Below are 16826 nucleotides of genomic sequence, written 5' to 3'. Positions count from 1 at the left end.
AGCTAAAGAGTCACATGGACTAGCGTGGGGTCAGTGTGAATGGACTTGCCGAGGCCTGGAGAGGAACCAGCAGGACTTGCTTGTCGAGTACAGAAGGAACCAAGTCCAGGAAGATGGGACTTAGGGGCTCGGGGTCTGCAATGGTTCATTTTATATGTCAACTTGACTGGACTAAGGGGTGACCAGATAGCTGGCAAAACATTATTTCTGTGAGTCTGTGAGGCTGTTTCCAGAAGAGATTTACACCTGGATCCATGGACTGAGTAAAGAAGATCACCCTCACCAATGTAGGTGAGCAGCATCCAATCTTTTGAGGGCCTGAACAGAACAAAAAGGCAGTGAAAGGATGAATTTTTTTTCTCTCTTCTTGATCTGGGACATCCATCTTCTCTGCCCTTGGACATCAGAGTGCCTGGTTCTTGGGTCTTCAAACTCTGGGACTTAAACCCAGCAGTCTCTCTTGTTCTCAGACCTTCAGACTCAGTCTGAATCACATCCCTGGCTTTCCTGGTTCTCCAGCTTGCAATTGGCATATTGTGGGATTTCCTGTTCCTCATAATCACGTGACTTTATTCCTAGAATGAATATATACGTATATCTCCTGTTGGTTCTGTTTCTCTGGAGAACGCAGGCTAATACAGGGTCTCTCCATGGATGACACACCCTGGTCTGTAGGAAGGCAGGACCCTGGGGCGTGGGCAGGATCTGGAACGGAGGGGCAGATTATCAAACCAGGGACTCAGGGTGGTGGCCATGTCAGTGTAGCATGGGCTTTACCGTCCAGGAGCCCTGGCTCACTCCCAGCTCTGTCACTCACTGGACTTGGCTAATCACTTAATATCTCTGTACCTCAGTTTCCTTATCTGTCATATGGGAATAATAATGGTTCCAGCTGTGATGATTCCCTATGATAATGCAGGTAGAGCACACAGCACAATGCTCAACAGCCAGTCAGTCCTCAGTTAAATATTAACAACTCTTTTGCAATTAATATTATTCATAAAATAATGTATGTTACACAAACTGGAGACCTAGAAAGACTCATACTTGGAGATTTAGGCACAAGAGCTCATTTGCAGAACGGGAGTTCCCAGGAATACCAGTTGGGCCATGGGTATACTGTGGCCTGTGTCTAGGCTCTCAGGAAGGTCACTAAGCTTCTTGATGGGAGCTGAGGCAGCTGAAGGTTGGCCTCTCAGGCCAGTGTGGCGTGAGGGCTGGGTGGAGCAAGTCTGCAGATGATGATGTTGACTCAGCTGTGAGGAGCTGGGAGCAAAGGGAACAGAATCAGCATAGGAGGCTGCTCCAGGGCCATGATCTGATTCGATGTCTCCGTGCTCCCTGGTAATGCTTCAGACAAAACATATAATGGGAGGCAGCAGTTGAAGCCACTGCCCACAACGTGGCCTCAGGTTTGGCTGAAGATTCTAGTCACCCTGGGGTTCCCTATCTGCAGGCTGCGATACATGCAGGTGTGCTGAATGCCCGAAGTGGCGGTTTTGATCAGCAGGAGACGTTTCTCAGGCTCTCCTGTGCGTGGAGCGGTTCTTATGCCTCTGCTAAGCATCTCTGCTTTGTCTGATCTCTAGAATGCGGGGCTTACCTCACAACGGGTACTACTGGATCAGCATGACATTGCATTTGTGCGAAGCCAGTATTTGGAAGGGAAGTTAGTTCTGATTCAGACTGAGCCAAGAGCAAGCCTGGGTCCTGCTCAACTTCTAAGCAGAGGGACCTTGGGCCATTCCTGAGCTTTCCCGGCCTGTCTAGATGTCTTAAAAATGGAGATAATTCTTGTCAAGCCCTGAGTTTGAAAGTTCAGTAATTGTTAGCTAGTTACCAAAATTCATGAAAAAGCTGTTGCATACATGATCACAGTTCCCCCTCCCAATAAAGCTGTGATGTGAATGAGGCATTATTATTGTCCTCATTTTACAGAGGAAGCAAAGGTTCAGAGAGGTTATGTGGAGGGCTGCCTGCCACACATGCCCAGGTCTTTTACCCAGAAGCTGGGTGCTCCATTCCCTATGCCAGGGGTTCCCAAATATTCTCCCCAGTTGCTTAAAATTCTGATTTAGAGGGCTTGAGGTGTGTTCAAGAAGTGATCTTTTTAGCAGTCGCCCCTGTTGGCAACCTAGGGGCGTTCCTAGAGATGGTGCTTGATGGGCGGAGGCTCTGCCCACTGCCTGTGGCTCCCAGCTGAGGCTGCTACACCCAAGTCCCTCAGAGAAAAAGGAACAAAACAGGTTGTGCTGTGTAAACAATAGAAACTTCTCCAGGTAGAGGTCTGCTTCCCTCCAGGGCTCAGCATTAAGCTCCAAGAAAGGAGGGGGAAAGGAGAGGGAGTGGGGCGGGAGAGGAGAGGGAGAGGAGAGGGAGAGGAGGGGGAAAAGTGGGGAAAAGGAGAGGGAAAGGAGGGTGCCAGAGCTACCCAGGAGCTGTCCAGGAGTCAGCGTCATCCTAAAAAACGCACTGCTCTTCAAGAGTGGCCAGCTCTGGAGCCACCTGGCCTGAGTTTGAATCCTGGCTCCTCAGCTTCCTAGCCCTGAGGCTTCAATAGGTCATTTAATCTCTCAGCCTCACTTTTTTCCATATGAAACAATAGATCCTACCTCCAGGAAACAGCCCTGGGTACAGGCCCCAGCGCACATGGGCACTTAATGATTGTTGGCTGCTACTGTGACTATCGCTACCGGACCAGGCGGTCTCTCCTCGCTTTCAGCTGCAACTTCTCCGGTGTATGGCCGGATTCAGCCAGGAAGAAACAGGCACAAGGACGAGTGTGGAGATGAGGCAAACCCAGCAGAGGATTCAGGTTAGCTTTGCTCAAAAGGCCTCATCATCTACCCTCCAAAGCCTTTCTTCAAATCAGTGTGACAAGGGACCCACTGAGGCAGGCCAGATGAAGGGACAAGCCACCTTCCCAGCCAGACCTTCAGGCTGACATTGCCAGGTGCCACTTTGGAAATGACAGATGCTAAGAAGCCAGCCCTGCCCTCCCAGACATGACCGTGCAAGGCCGCTTCTTGGCACCCTGTGACCAAACAAGTGGCTGCCCAGAAGAGCTGTCCACTCTTCCTCTCACTGTCCTGGCGTCAGGAAGACTGGGCTATTGTTTCTGGTCCTGGAAACTACGTCCTCATCTTGGGCTTTCTCCATGACCACCAACCCTACTCTGCTTGGATGGCTGCCCTGGGGAATTTGTTCTGTGCAAAACAAATAAAAATGTATTTCGAATTGGATCACTGGCAGCAAGGGCAGTTCTAACTGCCCTCTAACCTGTTAAACTAGAACCAAGACCAAGTGTCATTCCATGGAACCATGAAGGCCAATCCCCCACCCCTCAAGAGATACAGACTACAGGCCGGAAGGCGCATGGGACCTAGGGATAACACCTTTGCTGTGTGAATGGGAACCCCAAACTCAGAGTGGAGAAGCAGCTTACCCGAGGACATACAGCAAGTTAAGGAGAGCCAAGTCTGGAACCCACACCTCTGAACCTCTCTCTACCCAGGTTCCCCAGCTGGTTTTGTATGGGACAGATATAATTCTTAGACACTTTCCAGAGCTTTAAGCTCAATGAAGTAGAAGCTGGTTTGCCCTGAATTCTAACTGTTAGAAATGCCCATTTAGGAATTCTCAGATATAATGATAATGGTTATCCATAATAAGTACAGCAGAGCTCTGGAAGATTTAAAAGTAATTTTTTCATCTTCAAAGATTAAAATATGTTGAGCAGAGTTTGGGAATTGCCAAATGCTCAATATAAAAGTAGGCATCTTCAGGCTGGATGCAGTGGCTAGCACCTGTAATCCCAGCACTTTGGGAGCATCATTTGAGCCCAAGAGTGTGAGACTAGCCTGGGCAACATAGGGAGACTCCATCTCTATGAAAAAGAGAAAAAATTATCCAGGCCGGGCATGGTGGCTCACGCCTGTAATCCTAGCACTTTGGGAGGCCAAGGCAGGTAGATCGCAAGGTCAGGAGATTGAGACCATCCTGGCTAACATGGTGAAACCCCATCTCTACTAAAAAAAGAAAAAAATACAAAAAATTAGCCAGGCATGGTGGCGGGCACCTGTTGTCCCAGCTACTCAGGAGGCTGAGGCAGGAGAATGGCGTGAACCCAGGAGGCAGAGCTTGCAGTGAGCCGAGATCGCGCCACTGCACTCCAGCCTGGGCGACAGAGCGAGACAAGATAGATACCTTAAAAAAAAAAAAAAAAAAAAAAAATCCAGGCATCATGGCACATGCCTGTAGTCCCAGCTACTCAGGAGGCTGTGGTGGGAAGATCACTTGAGCCCAGGAAGTTGAGGCTGCAGGGAGCTATCATTATGCTACTGCATTCCAGCCTTGGAGACAGACCCTGTCTCTAAAAACAATTAAATAAATAAAAGTCGGCATCTTCAAAGATTAATGTGCATAAAATCAGTGAAGCATCTAATTTGTACCTCTCTCAGTGTGCCCGGATATTTGGCAATGCAGAATATCCTACTTTTCCAATGATGGACATGGGTTTTTGGAAGACTGAAAAACCAGAAGTCTAAGACTTAAGAGCAGTCACGGTGGCTGCATGGGCATATGCATAGCTGTGATGTGAAGGTGGGGGACGTGCTCCTGGCTGAGGAATAGCCTGTGCAAACAGGCATATGGAGCACTGCGGACTTCCAGGATGGGTTGGAAAGAGAAGGAAGGAGGGCGTGAGTATGCCCGGGGCTGAGGGGTGTTAGGGTTGACTTGTTTATCAGTGAAGATTCTGAATGGAACTGCCTAAACTGGCATTTCTTCAGGACATTAGAATTAACACTCATTCCTGCAGAATGTGGGCTATCAGGGGCTACTTATAAAAATCAAAGACCCCTGGGTCCCATCCGTGAGCTACAGAATAAGGGGTTGAATAGGGCTGGGACATGGGAATGCACCTTTATAACAAGTGCCCCCAGGGGGTTCCAATGGTCTCAAAGTTTGAAGAACAACGTCTTCAATGACGGAATAAACTTAATGCTCACAGATAGGCCTCTCTTGACCCTTCAGGTCAAGACTCAGGGGAAGGACGTCCTCCCTGGGAGCTCTGCCCTGTTTCCAATCTGAGAGACATGCCTTGTATCTGGGTGACTGACACCTGGAGACGAGACCCTCCATCCTCTTCCAGGGCAGCCTTGTCCTTGGTGTGGGTCCTCTGTCCAGATATAGCACAGTGATCAGAGCATCTTCTGTCAGCACTCCCCTGACCGCTGTGACTTTCCGCTCTCTACTCTGTCTTGCCCTTTGCCCATCTCCCCCAGTAAGCAAGAAAGAGAGAGAGCCGTCACCTCATTCCGGTTTACGTGGCTGTGAACCTAATGGTTCAGAAATAGAAATAGGTTTCTAAACACTGTTACGGGAAACCAGCACCCCCAGAGGCCAGGCCATAACAGGCATCTCTCCCTCTGCTTTAGCTAATTTGGCACAAGTTGGGGCCAAAGTGGTTATAAAACCTTCCCTGTATGGTCTGCAGGTGCCAGGCCTGTGATTATTTTAGTCTTTCATACAAAAATGAACCACTGGGGAGACAGGCTACAGCAGCTCACAGACTCAGAGCACAGTAGTCCCTTTTGCTTTGGGAATGTCACCAGCTTGGTTGGAGAGGATCTTTGGCCCTGGACGGCTCTGCCCAAAATAAAACAATGAGAAAGGAGGGAGGGAGAGTCCAAAGCCGAGTAACAGCTGCATCACCTGGCTGCTTGTAGACACAGATGTGTCCCTGGAGCTGACGGCTCAATCCAGCCATGAACGCTGGGGCTCTTGGCATCCCTTCTACTGAGAGAAGTTTCCCTGGGCTGTACCTTAATCACTGGTGCCGTATTCTGTGCCCTTTGATCCCACCCCCATGCCTTCAGCTGAGCACATTTGGATGAGGGACTAGAAGCTGCCAGAAACAAACTTCATTCCCAAATAAAATTGCTGGTACCAGCTTCCCCTGTTGGATTCTCTCTGGGAGTTTGAACTACAGATAGCAAAAGAGGCCGAGTGTGGTGGTCATGTCTGTAATCCCAGTACTTTGGGAGGCCAAGACCAGGGGATTGCTTGAGCCCGGGAGTTCAAGATCAGCCCTGGTAACATAGCGAGACCCCCCATCTCTACAAAAAAAAATAAAAAGAAATGAGCCAGGTATGGTGGTACACACCTGTAGTCCCAGCTACTCAGGAGGTTGAGGTGAGAGGACCGCTTGAACCTGGGGGGTCAAGGCTGCAGTGAGATGTAATCATGCCATTGCACTCCATCCTGGCCAACAGAGTGACACCCTGTCTTTAAAAAAAAAAAAAAAAAAAAAGGACACCAAAGGAGTTGAAAATGTGTGGTGGAAGAAGACTCTAGAAAAGAAAGTAGTCAGGTCTTATTAATAATCAGAAATCATTAATATGCTGCTGAGAGGGCCATGAGAAAAATGGGTTCCTAGATTTGCCAGGACACATTTGAGTCCCCAGATTCAGTCCTGTAGACTCAGCTTTCCCTCACCTTTGTCTGGGGTCCCTGTGAGACTCCTGTCTCCTCATTAGCCCAGCAATTTTCAAAAAATTCATTATCTGAAGCCAGCTGTAAGAGCTTTTCTGTTGCAACCTAAGGTAGAGCTCTGTCCAACTCTGTTCCTCATTGCAGTGGTAGCTGGTGGCCTCAGGTTCCAAGAGGAAGGGAAACAGATATGCACCAGGCACTGTGATGGGACACACTTTCACAGGTCACACAGGTTATCTTATGTAATTCTCATGGTCACTCCAAGTGACAGGCAGGGTGACCCTATTGTATGGATGAGGAGTCTGAGCCCCAGAGGACGACACAGTGTCTTAGACTGCGTGCTCAGCCCTGCTCTTGATATCCTATGTATGTGATGATCAGGGTGGACTTGCCCTGTGTTTCTCGACTACAGTTTCTACACTGAAAACAAAACAAAAACAAAACTAACATCAGTGTCTTCCCTGAGGGGCATGGGGGCTGCCTAGCAGATAGTCCCTGTGGCCTCACATGGTGAATAGTGGGCAATGGCTGGTCAGGGTCCCTTCCTCCTCAATGAGAGGGTCTCTGAAGAAGCTCCTGCCTCAGCTCCATTCTCTGCCAAGAGCTGCATGTCAGGCTGGTAGGGGCCCTGGAGATTTTCTGGAACATTCCCTCCTTTTTCAGGAGAAGAATCTCAGTCCCAGAGAGGGAAGCCTCCTGAAAAATATAGCTGACATTTTTTGAAAACTTCCTGTTTGCGAATTAGCCCACTTCATCCTCGCAACATCCGCATGAGACTGGTATTCTCACATCACCATTTTATTGTGTTGAGATGGGAAGTTACTGTGTTCTAGGACCTGGAACATCTGTCGGCTTAAATGCCCATCACGATGCATGTGGGGCTGCCCTTCTAGGTTTCATTTTCCTCGTCACTTGAGAAACATTGATCGTGGAGGCTAAAGTTTCTATTGCTTGATCACCACACAGTAAAACAGGGAGGGAGGGTTTATTTGGAAAGAAAAACAAAATCATTACAGGAAATGCCTACATGGAAGGTCAAGTAGGGGAACTTTAAGTCAAAGAAGGCATCATTTGGGAGGTCAGCTTCAGTGTGGATGATGTAAAATCAGGGTTGTCCTGAACTGGTCAGATTTGATAGTTTTTCTTGGGTCAACGTCACAGTCCCACTTTTTCCCTGATTGTATTTGAATTGGAAAATATATTTACTTATATCAGACACTCTTGGTTGCTAAGCATCAGAAAATATAATTAAATTGGCCTAAACGCTTATAAGGAGCTGAGCCGTGGGCTTCTGGAAGATGAGAGTCTGGGGGCAGTATGGTCTCCTGGCTTGGTTGTCCTTGAGTTTTTCGTTCTGCCCTTGCCAGTGTGTAGAATTCATCATTCCCTGGCTTTTCTCAGGGCAGGAAAACAACACAGCCATTCCAGCATCCTGCCCAGACAAGATGAATGCTCTCTGCTTCTCTTTGTCCAACCACTGAATGCAGACATGAGATACCTGCTCATCCTTGAACGATCACAGGGTGAGGGGATGGAATTACACTGATGGGCTTAGGCCAGTGAGGACCCAGCCTTGAGGCTGGGGGTGTCAATTCTACTCAAGCAGCCTGGCTCCCCAATTAGGGAAGGCAAAATGGATGCTCGGCACCAGCCTAGAGTGCCCATGACATACATTTTCCTATTTTTCTCTCTTAAGTAAGGAACACCAATTATTTTATACCCTACCTAGTATCCAGCCTTTCCCTAAGAGTGTCTAAAATTCATTTGTTACAATTCCCAATATCTACTAATAAAAATCAATTGCTATTATTTAACTCCTTATTTCATAGACTGAAAAAACTAGAGTGTATTACAAGTATGTTTATAATTCTTGACAAATAATCAAAATTTTACTCTTCTACTGAAAAATGCAAAACTATAAACTTCAGTCTGCATTGCAAATGAGAGGATAAATATTACTTGTTTTTTTTTTTTTTTTTTTTTTTTTTTTTTTTTTAATACTGTTGTGGTCTTTAAACAGGCAAAGGAGATACTCTCAATTCCCTTGGAAGATTTCCAACCCTGACCTGATATGGACTTGGCCCAGGGGTCTTGGACAAGACTGGCAGGGCCATCCTGGCCACCAGCAAGCCCACGAGGCAGCCAGGGGAAGGGAAGCCCACAGTCCACTTGGAGTCACCCTCCCCAAAGCCAGGAAAAAAGGGCCAGATGACTTCTCCATGTTCCTGCAGACTCTGTAATTTTCTAATGTAGAATCTGCTTTGTATTCATCTATGATTTAGGAAAGGGAACTAGTGACAATCAGTTTGATCCCATAATCTAGTAGGATCCTCCTGCTCTGAACCCCCACAGGAAAAGAGTAGTGCAATGGTTCTCAAACATTTTGGTCTTCAGACCCCTTTTTACTCTTTTTTTTTAAATTTTTATTTATTTATTTATTTTTATTATACTTTAAGTTCTAGGGTACATGTGCACAACGTGCAGGTTTGTTACATATGTGCCATGATGGTGTGCTGTACCCATTAACTCATCATTTACATTAGGTATTCCTCCTAATGCTATCCCTCCCCTCTTCCCCCTCCCTCGACAGGCCCTGGTGTGTGATGTTCTCTTTCCTGTGTCCAAGTGATCTCATTGTTCAATTCCCACCTATGAGTGAGAACATGCGGTGTTTGGTTTTCTGTTCTTGCGATAGTTTGCTGAGAATGACGGTTTCCAGCTGCATCCATGTCCCTATAAAGGACATGAACTCATCCTTTTTCGTGGCTGCATAGTATTCCGTGGTGTATATGTGCCACATTTTCTTAATCCAGTCTGTCATCGATGGACATTTGGGTTGGTTCCAAGTCCTTGCTATTGTGAATAGTGCTGCAATAAACATACATGTGCATGTGTCTTTATAGCAGCATGATTTATAATCCTTTGGGTATATCCCCAGTAATGGGATGGCTGAGACCCCTTTGTATGCTTAACAATTACTGAGAATACAAAGAGTTTTTAAAATCTAAGTTATTTCCATTATTGTTTACTGTATTGGAAACTCATAAACACACTTATGAAGTGCACTGAGACCATCTCCATTTGGCTATCCACACCCTGTCTAGACAACGTTCTAACTCTGCTGGGTCTCCAGAGGCTGACTCCTGATTGGGTTGTCCCAGTAGGAGGCACACACAGGCAGAGGGCAAGAAGAGTTCAGGTGTTTCTCCTCTGGCTTCCTCCCTGCTGGGAGCAGATTAAGGGTGATCACAATCTTCAACCAAAGGCGGCAGCTCCTTGGAGCCGCAGTGAGTCTTCCCAGGTTCTGGTAACTTCTCCCCTCTCATCCCATTAGGCCTAAGTGGAAATGGTTCCCCACTGGTTGCCAATCCTATGGGGCCGCCCATGCCTTAAGGTTTCCCTTAACCTTGCCCCCACTAGCTCTCCTCAATCCCTGGTTCCAGTGTTTGCCCTTCGTTTCCTCAGAGACCCTGACTGAGACAGGAATAGAATGTGTGAGTCTGAGTGTGAATGTGCACACACACACACACGTGTGGATGGATGAACACCAACACATTAATAGAACAGTTGCTGTGGGGTTAGTCATGATTTATCTCTTCCTTTTGCTTCTCTGAATTTTCTGATTTTTCTGTAATGTAATTTTACATATCATTTATGTAAAAAATTTTTTAAGAAATAAAGTAGAAGTTTACAGATTTAAAAAATAGTTTCCATGAGGATCAGGCTCAGGGGAGACTAGAAGCCCTCAGATCCAATCCTATGGGGACAGATCTGAGCCCAGATCTACTTTGGTGGAAAGAAACTAATGACATTAGACACTACCCCTGGCTCAGACGCCACGAGGATTAGTGAGAGGAGCGTGTTGGCACCTCTAAATTCTTAATGTGATTAGAAAGGAAATAAGCAGCCCATTATCATTCCCTGACTTTGGGAAGGCCTTTAACCTGGATTACCCTGAATCTCACTGCAGCCTGACTGTGCTCTAACTACACCAGGTACAGAATAGATGCAAGAGGGAGAGTCTATCACCAGCAGGAGGGTGGCTTAGCCTGGCAGTGTCCAAGCTTTAGCATGCATAGAATCGTCTGAGAATGCAGATACGAGGGCTCTTCCCCCAGCGGTTCTGATTCAATAGGGCTGAGATGAGGCCCTGGAATCTGCATTTTAAAGCGACTGGTTCTCCTCCCTCCCCTCTCCTCCCACCACGCACATCATGAGGAATAGAGGTGCTTGGGCCACAGAGTTTGGGGTGCAAGTCCTGTATCTTTTGGCCCCTCATCGCTAAGACTCAGTGCGCAGAGGGAGTGGAGAAGGGAGAGAGGAGGGGGAGCACCAGGCTGCTGAGAGGGGCAGGCAGAGCAGGCCTAAACCAACCTGGTCGTCACCCAGGAGGAAACCCACAAGCGGGACATTGAACCTCGCCTGGGTGATTAGTGCTCCGGAAACCACGGGGAACCACTGGAGGCTTTTACTGATGCCGTGTTCTTTTCCATTTCTTCTCTGATTACATTGATCCTGTACTTTTGCTGATGTTGTGACAGTCTAATTATAGACTTCTCGGCTGCTGAGCAAACAGTCGTCCCCTCTCGGTAAATCCGCCTGTTACACAAGCGCCAGCTCTGGGACACTGTCATTATGTGCAGCCAACTCCATGAAGCACCGTGGGCGGCACAGCCCCACACCCTTTAGCTCCTTGACGCTCACTGCTGGAGCTGAAGGCACTGCAGGCTAGTCAAGCTGGTTTTTTTTTTTTTTTTAAACAGATGGGGAAACTGAAGCCCACAGCAGTGAAGTGAACCATATCACACAGAGCCAGGGATAGATCCCAGGACCTGAGGGAGGGGTGGTTACCCAAGTTCTCTTTTTCTTTTTTCTTTCTGGTTGTTTTTTTTTTTTTTTTTTTTTTTTTTTTCCCATCAGATATTCGCTGAGTGCCTATTCTAGGAATTCTGAAGAGGAAAAGTGTCACCTGGCCAAGAGCAGAAAGTATTGGCAGGGTAAGGTCAGCTGGATGGTGTCCCTCCTAGGAGCTTCCCAAGAGTCCATTTTTCTGGCCCTCAGATGCAGAGGCTTCGGAATCCTGTCTGCATCTGTGTCCCACAGCTAGCTGGAATAAAGAATGCCAATTTGTTTAGGCAATGCTCACAAGAGATTGTGGCGGAAGGCTGGAAGAGAGATGTGCGTATTCTGGCCATCCAGCATCTGAACCTCCTTCCTCTATTTAGAGAATCCTCTACCTTTAAGAGGCAAAGTCTACTTCCCAGAGTTAAAGCTCAAAATATCAGATGATCTGTTCACCAGCCTTCTTTGCAGCCAAGCCGGGGCTTGGCCATACCATCTGGGCTCTGCTGATTTGAGAGAATCCCACCCACTCTGGGTTCGAATCAGAAACCAGTGATGGGAAGAAGCAGGGACACAGGTTCACAGAGACTCCCACTATCTACAGGTGACAGTGTGGTGGCAGAGACAATTACATCCAGTTTCCAGAGACAGGAGTGGCAAGGCTGCCTATGTCCTTCATGGTGTTTTCCTGGGCCAGTTCCACAGTATGATTTTTCGACCTTGTTTCTGGTGGCAGAGTCAATTGGCCAAGTTCTCCAGCTATTCTGCTAATTCTGTGGGCTCACCAATATCTTGGAAATAAATTCCATTTTGCTTAAATCAGCCAGAGTCATTTTTGAGTGCTGACAACTAAGAATCAAGACTGATACGAGGACTGGAAGACCAGCGTATGAACACTGAGAATGACACATGTTAGGGGAGATGGCCATCCCTGGCAGTCGGCTGTACTCTTCCTCTGGCAAGCTATGTGGGAATGACCAGAATCTCTTCCCCAACAGGAATGGACTCCAGTGCTGGGAGCTTCAGGCATTCTGGCAGGATGGTGGGAAAGACATCCTGGGCCTAAATATAAGGCAGGTTCAGAGTGGACCCAGTGGTTGATCATGAGATATAATGAAATAATCAATTCACAATTTGCATTTTTATGAAATCCCTTTTCCCAGAAGGGAGATTTGAAAAAATGTTAATCCTTAGATAAGAAATCTGGGGCCCTAGAAGTGATGGTAGCCACAGCAAGGTATTCAGAATCTACCCTTTTCTGCTCTCATCTGACTTGCTTCCCAAGGTGTCCTGACAGTGAAATGAAAAAGGGGTACAAGGTTGGCAACCAGACACCACGAAGCAGGTAGGCTAACTGCTGTTATCATTTCCATTTTTGGATTAAGAAGCTCAGACTCAGAGATGTTAAGCGATTTGTCTAAGGTTTCACCTTGCCTGAAAAAAGGTTTGCCCGCTGTCTCATTCAAGTCTACATCCTTTCTCCAGGGACATACTGCTAGTGGGGTGGGCAGGAAAGGAGTCTAGAGACATCTAGATTGGAGGGATAAAGTCAGCACTGTTTATATTTGGCATCACCTTTTCCCTGGCACTGCCACCATCACTCCCATTCCCCTTCTGGATCCCTACCTTACCCCTTCATGCTGCTCTGGTGGCAGTGCCTCTGCTGCCATGCTCTGCTTGAGCCTGCTGCTACAGCCATGCCTGAAGATGCAGCCCCTTCCTCTCTTCCTGTCCCACCAAATATGACCGACTCTAGGTTCCATTACTTCTGGAACTTGCTCCAAATAAAACTTACACCATTTTATTCCAAACCCAGTTCTCCTTCTGCAACACCCGAGAAAAATATCGGACTGCAGGAGCCAGAGAAGAGAGAGAGATTTATTGGTGAGAGTTGTAGGTGGGAATGGAAAAGCCAAGTCATGTCTTTGCCCCACCAGAAACTCACTAGGATGTACACAGTGCCACTGTGACGGTTTTAAAATATGTCCACAAATGCTTTGATGTTCCTTTGTTTCTTGATCTGTATGCTAGCAACACAGGTTCATTCCGTTTGCGAAAATTCATTGAGCTGTGCTCTTATGAGTGGTGTACTTCTCTACATGTATGTTAAATGTGGATAAGAACTTCACGTAAAAATCATTTCAAGAAAGATAAAATATTTAGATGAGCGCATTTGAATAAACATTTGTAATGTTTTTATTACAAAAAACTCAAGACTTAAGAAATAGCTCAAAGAAACTGATAGATCAGGAGATAACTAGACACTATACAAAAGGTCTTTCTTGACTTACAGTAGGACTATGATAGAATTTCTTTGCTTTTCTGAAGTATTTAAAATAAGAATCTATTGAGACAGAAAACTCTTTCAGGATCATCACTACAAGTGAGGTACGCTTGCATTTTAAAGACTGTTTTGTCCTCGGTTTCCCTAGGTATAAATCAGTGAAGCCAGTGAATCACTCAGAATGCAAAAAAGGTCTTTAAACCATTCTGATTGGATGTGCTCAGCAGGGGCTGGAATTTGGCAAGAAGGAGGCACCAATAATCCAGGAAGAAGAGTTTCAATATGTGGTTCCATGTCCAATGGGCAGAACTTGGCCACTTTCTAAGACTCCTTCCAGCTCCAGGATGCCAGTTTTATGAGGCAGAAAGAACACAGTGTATCAAAAAAACAAAACAAAACAAAACAAAAACACCCTGAAACAAAATTATAGAAAAGTCCATTAATGCATCAGGGATAAAAAGGGGCCCAAGGAAAAAAATACATATAAACATGTATATATATTTGAGAACTCACATATAATGAGTTTCTTTTCTGGCTCTTAGCTCTCACCTCTTACCTACCACAGAATAATTTTGTTCAGGAAGTTGAACAAAATTTCACCCAGGAAAAGGTGGAACTAAACCATGCTGGGTCAAATGTTAGGTTAAGAATTTCTGTCCTGTGTTCTACCTTGAGGCGAACTGTGCTAGGTTTCTAGTCTTGTCCTGAAGGAGTAGAAATGGTCCAAAGGCCAATGTAATAATTTGCATTAACTTTATTGTGGTTGGAAGTTCATGGAAGGATGGTTGAGTTACTTGCCCAAGGCCTTACAGATAGTGAAAGTTAAAACAATGAAGTTCTTAGAAGAAAACAAAGAAGATTATTTTTAGGGGCTTAGGATTATTTTAAACAGGACATACCAAACACTAATCATAAGAGATAAGATTAATATTTCAGATGTCTTTAAAATTAAGTGCTTCTGTTCATCAAAATATAACATTAAAATAATTAAAAGTCAACACCGACTGGGAAAAGATATTTGTTATACACATATTGGACAAAGGGCTCATATTCAGAATATGTAAAGAACTCATAGACATTAGGACAAACAACTCCCCACAAATGGGCAAAAGACTTGAACAGACACTTTATTAAAAGGGTATTGAAATGAACAATAAGCATCTGAAAAATTGCTCAACATCCTTGATCATCAAAACAAAAAAAAAACAAAAAAAACAAATGCAATTGTAAATCACAGTGAAATACACATCCCCCCCCATTTTCTAAATTAAAAAGACTGAAAATACCAATACTGGCAAAGATGTGAAACAACCGGAAATCTCATATCACTGGTTGGAACCTAAATTGTTATATTTGGCAGTGTATCTAAAGTTTAATATGTGAACACTCTATGAACCAGGAATCCAATCCTAGGTATATATATACCCAACATAAATGAATGCTATGTCCACCAAAAGACATGTAAGAATGTTTGCAGCAGCTTCATGAAAGGCAGAAACATGAAGCAACTCAAATGTCCACCAACAGTAGGATGAGTACACAAATCATTGAATATTTATATAATGAAGTAATACACAGTAGTGAAAAATGGACCATTGTTACACACAACAGTATGGATGAATCTCATACACACACTGTTGAGCAACAGAAGCCAGACATGAAAGTTTACGTGTTATGTATTTCATCCATATCAAGTTCAAATATTGGTAAAACTAATCTATGGTGACAGAGGTTAAAATAGTGGTAACCCTTGTGGGATACTGAATGGGAAGGGGCAGGAATGAGCTGGAAAGGTTCCACATCTTGATGTGGGTGGCAGTTACATGGGTGTATGCATATGTAAAAAATTATCATTCTGGACACTTTAGATTTGTGCACTTTACTGAGTGTTATACCTAAAAAAAAAAAAAAAAAAAAAAAAAAAAAACAAAAAATTAGATCGTATGTCTTGATTTCGTGTCTAGCAATAGAATCACTGGCTTTCCCTGTAAGCACTCATATTGATGTCCTATCCCATTAAGTTCCTGGATACTCACTCACCTCTCCCTCACTGGGAAAGACGTATTTGAGAACTCTTCAAAGTCTGACAGACAGGAGGACCATACTTATTTCAGGCAGGGATGGGAGAAGAGGGCGGAGGAGATGTAAATACTGCATCTGGGAAGGAATCTTTTTCCCCAGCACCTAGTAGAGGATCAATCCAAGTACAATAATGTCTATTCATGAATAACACTGTCCAATATTGGCTACTATCTGATACATACAGCATTTGCCACACACTTTCTAACAGGCACTAGCCACTGCACTAATTGTTTCCCAAGTATTTTCTTAATACTTATATAACTCTACAAAGCTGTCTCATTCTTAGTCTTGTCCTACAGATAGGAGACGCAGGTTTTTGGAGGTTTGGTTAACTTACTTGCCTAAGGCCTTACAGAAAGTTTAAGTGGTGAATGGAGATCTCAAGTCAGATTAGTCTGAATTCAGAACCTGGGCTGTAAACCACTCGCTATGGAATGAATGGATGGTGTCCAAGCCCTGCCTGCATGTTATGTAACACACTGGACCAAGTGCTGTGGCATTCCGAGTGGGGCCGAAGCGGCTGCGGCTGTCGACATTGGCGATGGACTCCCCGAGGCCCTTCGTCCCACTAACTGCACACAGGTGGTCCCCGGGGCCAGAGAGCCGCCGGCGCTCTCTCCCCGAAGACCACGCCTTCACCCCCAGCCAGTTTGCTTGGGGAATCTGAAAGGTGCCCAGGGCCCAGAAACCATAAGTTTTTTCCGACCTCGAAAACACACCGGAGGTAGGTGTGGGCGTTAGCCGCCTCACTCCTGGGGGCAGGGAGAACCAACGCGAAAATCCCCAGAGAGTCGGAAGAAAAACCGGCCTGCGAGAGAACAGGATGGACATGGGAAAAGCCTGGGGGAGAGAGAGTTATGCGGTAGGAATGGCAGAAAAGCGTACTAAGCAAAAAGAAAGGTGTCCCACTAACTCCGAAGTTAAGGGGTTGTCGACGCAGCCCCCTCTGTTGCGCTTGCTCAGTGCTGCCTCCCTGTGCACCCCGCCCCTTCCCGCAGCTGAGGATTTACTCGTCTCTTGGCAACCATTCACCCGAGGAGCCAATCAGAGGGCAGCCCTCGCCCCGCCCCCGCCGTCAGGAGCCGGCGGAAGGGTCCCGAGAGGACTGGCTCCGCCCCGCCCC

The 16826-nt window shown here is 46.0% G+C and overlaps 1 long non-coding RNA gene across 1 annotated transcript; it reads right to left on the bottom strand.

Annotated features, from left to right (window-relative positions):
* Positions 1-7277: 7277 nt before the first annotated feature.
* Positions 7278-16722, bottom strand: LOC140709355 (uncharacterized). Its single transcript, XR_012089866.1, has 3 exons — positions 16512-16722; positions 15658-15805; positions 7278-7439 (listed from the first exon to the last, which is right to left on the bottom strand). It is a non-coding gene; the product is annotated as an uncharacterized lncRNA (long non-coding RNA).
* Positions 16723-16826: the final 104 nt, after the last annotated feature.

Source organism: Chlorocebus sabaeus, chromosome 20 (genome assembly GCF_047675955.1).
Source record: "Chlorocebus sabaeus isolate Y175 chromosome 20, mChlSab1.0.hap1, whole genome shotgun sequence".
Taxonomy (NCBI): Eukaryota; Metazoa; Chordata; class Mammalia; order Primates; family Cercopithecidae; genus Chlorocebus; species Chlorocebus sabaeus.
Note: the sequence above shows the minus strand (reverse complement) of the source record. Positions and strands in the feature narration are given on the sequence as shown.